The following is a 5,033-nucleotide window of genomic DNA, read 5'->3' on the forward strand; positions in this document are numbered from 1 at the left end:
TCAAAGTGAGCTTCGACGCTGGCGCACACAGTGTTTAGCCTCAGCCCCTAGTTGTTGGAGATGTAGACATTGCTGAACTGCAGGTGTGGGTGCCTCTGCCGTGTGCTGTCAAAAAGCAATGGTGGATGCTCACCCTGATGCAGCTGTCAAGCCAATTTTTTTGACAGGTCACATGATTAGTCCACAATCTAAAATGGAGAGACACCTGAAGGTAACTACAAAGTAGATGAACCAGGAGCCCCACTTAGTCACAAAGAAATTTATTCGAGGATATAAACTTTGAACTTTCTAATGCAGGCTGCAAAATTGATGAGAAAGCACATTTTCTAGTACAGTAGTGCACCACTGAAATTCATGGCATTCAATGTCACGTTGACACCATTTAGTTGGAAGAGGAGAAATCAATCCGAAGGGCTTGGAGTACTACAACAACTTAATAGATGAACTGATACGGCATGGTAAAGATTAGTTTCTCTACCTCAACATAGCCTTAACCATGACTAACTGACACATGCACTGCAGGCATCATGTCACCATCTACCATCTCATCTCCCTCAGTCAGTCGATGACCATCGACGATAGACCTGAACATGAAGAGAGGGAGAAGGAAGGGGAATGAGGTCGATGGCATCACAACTGGAAATACGGAGCAAAAATGGCAAGAAAATCTAAGTAAACCTGCACGTGCATCTACTTATTTAGTAACTATAGCAAAAGGGCCCGTGCGTTGCAACGGGAGAAAAAAATACCACACGTTTTTAATATTTTTATAATCATTTTGATTTATTAAAATAATAAGCTAACTAACTAATGTAGTCAGTCCTATCCTATTTTGTTGAGAAATCAACCCGTCCATTGTTAATTCCACCATGATGAGAAATTGAGCGGGACAAGCAAAGCAAAACAAAGAGGCTACGTGAATTGATCAATGAACTGTTATCTTATTTCACTCATGGGGTAGAGAATGTGGGATCAGATGACAAACTGAAGGTGGTGTTCCATTCTTTCTCTCTACAACAATGCAATCTTACATTCAATACATTCATTCATCAGCAAACAAATTCCCACAAAACAAAATTTCTTGCTGGTGCTTGGCACACAGTTGGAGGCATGGGGAGGGGATCTCACCAGATGATGAGTTCCTGCCGGAGGAGGGGATACGATGAGGGGAGCAAGGGTTAGGCGCCTCTATCTGGCCATAAGGAGTCGCCGTTGCCGCGCCATAACCTCGAAGTTCCTCGTGTGAGCCATGGAGGCCCGCCTCCACCTGCAAGTACTTCGCTCCGCCGCGCCTTATCCGCGCGCCGCCGCCGTTCTGCATCGAGCAGACGCATCATCCCAAGTCGATGTAGATTTGCACGGCTAGGTGCACATATAATACTAAATGGTATTTTGTATGTGTCACTGAAATTGGTTCATCTATAACATGGCTTTGGTATGTTTATAACACAATAATTTCTTACATATTAAAGCCATGAGATATAAATAGTTTTCTGTAAGAAAATCATAATTATAGCTTGGCGTCTAATATGTTTTAACTGGTGTTGTGGTTCATGCATTTTAAAGTTTCCTCCATTATAGAGAATTGGTTTATAATATACTTAGATGAAGTTGATTTTCAAAGTCGCACCATTTTGAAAAAATTGTACCAACCGTAATGTTTGTATGGATAATCATCTTACATTTCCTTGGTAAGATGTTTTCCTCGTTAATAAAATCATATATGATGGTGACAATTACTTTTCTTATTATACCATTGATAGAATCATCCAGGTATATTCGCAGAGAAAAAAGAATGTTGATGGATCCGTGGCACATGGATTATTTTTGTAGTGGATCGATGAGGGAGATAAGATAACGGCATGAGATAGTTTGAAGGAGCAGCACATAATTCAACGATTAGAAGAGAAAAATATCCATCTCATATGTATATACGTACAAAACTATTTTCAAATCTGAGTAGACAAAAAGTCTTTTTTCAGAGATGGGTAGGGAAAATTAATTTTCGCAATGTGAATCACTAAAAAATAAGTAGGGGTCCAGACTTCTTATTTTCTATTGAACGTGTGGAAAAAGGAGTTGTCCACGTTGAGTATTTTTTTTACCGTAGATGTCATCAGCACATGTTTTCTAATGGACCCAAACTCCTCTAGGTCGATTCTCTCCAACTAATTTTAGGCATTAGTTTATTGCTACATGAGACGTGACATGTCAATAATTTTATACACAATAAAGGAGTTGTCGGTGTATGTTGTTTGTGTCCTTTATTGATCGTCCTTTTTTACATCAATATTCAAAAAGGTTTCTACCACTTGGACTGATAATCTAGGCCGTTCAAATATCATAACTATAAAGTGGTAAATCTTCACCGTTCGTTTTCTATTGTTTTAAGATTGAATAACAAAAATTATAGGGGCTTTTTTATAAAAATGTCGTGGTGGGTTTTTCGACGAAAGCAATAGCCGCTTTATTATTAGGTATATAAAGGCAAGCTAACCTCATTTTAGTGGTCATAGCCAGTTGGGTAAGTGACACAATTTTGGCCATATACACAACTGATAAAGGCAGATTGTGCGAGATGTCATTACAAATAAACTCAACGTTCTTTGTAATTGATCGATAGCGATACCAAGTGTTTGTTCCATTCATAACACTGACCATGAAAAAGAAAGAAACAAATTATGAGCAAAAAGCAACAACCATGCTGTAAGATATAAGGAGAAAGGTACTAAGAGCCACAACGCATGAAGCACCTTAAGCCCCCTGATTCATTTAGGCCGTGAGGGTGTGCCAGACGCTGGCTAGTCAGGTTGGATGTGAATAAGTAGCCAACGAGCACCCTTGCAGCAGCCAGACATCGTCGTGACGTTTGTACTGTTCAGGCCCTTCTTTATAATAAAAGGGTTAAAAGCTTTGGAGGCTGGGTACCACCAGAAGTTAGGTAATTGAATATGCAAGAAAAAAAAGGTAAATATGACAGGATTCAAGACCATAAAAAAAATCAAATATAGAGCAGATAATGGTAGTACTTGATTATAATCATTTCTCAAAGCATATCAGCAAGAACTACATATCAAACCAGAATCACAACACGACATCCGCTAGCAACTGGTGGATTGAATAGCACATGCGTGAAGAACATGGTAAATTGGGAATGCGTGCATCAAAAAGTGGCAAGACATGAACTGAATTGACTGCATACCGTGATGGAAAAGAAGAAGAAGTTGGAGATTCCTGTCATGGCAAGAAGTGGTCAGACCCAGGAGCATATCTCCTCGTTTCTTCTCCTCTGTACATCCTCATGAAAGGCCCGCCTTGCCGTCACGGGAGGAGCAGCGACGCACCTTGCCGTCAGATTAGCCACACGAGTAGAAGACCTGGGGAAGGAGCGGGCCTTCCTCTGATGGGCAGCGCCAGAGGGGCGATGGGGCCAAACGTGACCACTCCTCTTCCTCGCCTTAGATAACAGCCGCGCCAGGTATACCCTAGGAATCAGCGAGCTTCTGCTTCCTGTCGTCGAGCTGCTCTTGCTTTCTACCGGCATCCTCTCCCATCTCTGAGTCCCGCGCAGGATCTTGATGCTTTCCAGGCCAGCAGTGCTGAGGTCGGAGCTCGATGGAGAAGAAGCAGGCGGAGGAAGGTGCTCCTCTGCTACCGCTGCGTGGTCGCGGAGAAGGAGCTCCATGGCGGCGTCCCACGGAGGAAGCCCCCTCAGTCCTCCATCCCTGGCGTGTGGTTGTCGAGCCGAACCTCCGGCGTGGCCCAGCTCGACGACGACACACGGATGCCAAAAGTCGCAGGCGAGGAGGAGCTGAAGCTCGGGGCAGAAGAAGACGCGAGTGCACGATGGCGGCGGCAGACGGTAAACCTAGACGGGAGAAAAAGGGGGCGAAGTGACGCTTGGTGCTCTTTTTTGTTTCTTTCGTTCGTATAGTAAAATCAACACAGTAAATAGACAGGTGGTTAATCTCAAAAGGAAAAATGGACACGTGGGGTAGCACGAGCATCTGCCCCTTCCGCGTAGCTTAATGGGTTTGATGCTTAGATCCAACGTGCTTTTTTCCGATATTTTTGGGATATCTACACGTTTTTGAACGGATCCATAGAAATCGGTCATTCTTTTCCACCATACGTAGTTAATGGCTAGCCAAAATTCTCTCTCTTGTTCCCCGATACACATGATCCATACTCAGTTTTTTATACTACATACTACTTTTGTGTATACTAGTTCATTTTGTGTATACTAGTTCATTGTTCGTGCGTTGCTACGGGAAAACAATAATTACTCATGCATTTTTTAAAAATAGACGCGTAACAAATTATATTTTCACTTTTATGTTGAGTAGAGCACCATTATGTTTTTATGATGTTACCTGCAATGGAGTAGAGCTATGTAATATGTTGCTCACAGGAGATGTGCCTAAGGCAAGATGTTGCTCACAACAACTTATTTCAGCACCACCTTTATCTGAAACCTGCACATAAGGGCATAAACTACGGAAGCATCACCACTCGGTGGTTCCCCCACGTAGGCTTGTATCCGTGAAGCCATCGTTTTGCACAATTTTCACCCAATGGAAGCATCAGCAGCATGTGGGTCTCATGTTTCTTCCCCTCTCTTACTTTCCCCACCTATTTCACTTTCCCCTCCTCATGCATTAACGAGAGGCAAACAATGACCTGCCGTTGATCTTCCTTTTTTCCTTTTTTCGGGCTTTTTCCGAGCATCCGCCTCTTCTGCAGGCCACAATAGTACACTGTGAGGCACCAATACCTGACACCCGAGCCGAGCTGGCTTATGAGGCATCTGGTTCACGCGACGCGTTGGACATGCCCTAAGTAACTTCCTCGCTTTTGGATGGACGCGAGCTCCTGTCAGCTTCCCCGCAGGGGTCAACCTCCGAAGTCATCATTATTACACAGGTTTCCGATTCATATATGAGGTTACACAGGGGTCAACTTCCTGGCTTTTGCACATAAGTAATGTCCAGAATATATGCAATTAGTACCACTGCATCCAGTCGTCATCATTA

The sequence above is a fragment of the Hordeum vulgare genome, chromosome 2H (assembly GCF_904849725.1).
Source record: "Hordeum vulgare subsp. vulgare chromosome 2H, MorexV3_pseudomolecules_assembly, whole genome shotgun sequence".
NCBI classification, from domain to species: Eukaryota; Viridiplantae; Streptophyta; class Magnoliopsida; order Poales; family Poaceae; genus Hordeum; species Hordeum vulgare.